The sequence below is a fragment of the Pteropus alecto genome, unplaced genomic scaffold (assembly GCF_000325575.1).
Source record: "Pteropus alecto unplaced genomic scaffold, ASM32557v1 scaffold7, whole genome shotgun sequence".
NCBI lineage: Eukaryota > Metazoa > Chordata > Mammalia > Chiroptera > Pteropodidae > Pteropus > Pteropus alecto.
Genome location: NW_006494614.1, coordinates 33,051,806 through 33,052,117, shown reverse-complemented (window position 1 = coordinate 33,052,117; position 312 = coordinate 33,051,806). Strand labels below are relative to the sequence as shown.

The window sequence follows — 312 nt, the reverse complement described above, 5'->3', positions numbered from 1 at the left end:
CGCCTACAGCCCCTGGTCTTCCTAAGTGGTCTCCCATCCAAGTACTGACCAGGCCCGACCCTGCTTAGCTTCCAAGATCAGATGGGATGGGGCTTGTTCAAGGTGGCGTGGCCATAGAGTACTAGCTTTTATAATTGTCCATGCACTGAGTTTCAGCAGAGATCTTAATTTCTTCATAAAGCTTTGAGTCTCTGCCCAATGTCCTTTTATTCCAATCTGAAGGATGTGCTATGTGCCAGGCGGGTCTAGTGGTAAAGAACTTCCTCAGCATTGGTTTATCTGGGAATGTCTTAAGGTCTCCCTCATTTTCAG

The 312-nt window shown here is 47.4% G+C and overlaps 1 pseudogene; it reads right to left on the bottom strand.

Annotated features, from left to right (window-relative positions):
* Nucleotides 1-119, bottom strand: LOC112474837 (annotated as a pseudogene).
* Nucleotides 120-312: the final 193 nt, after the last annotated feature.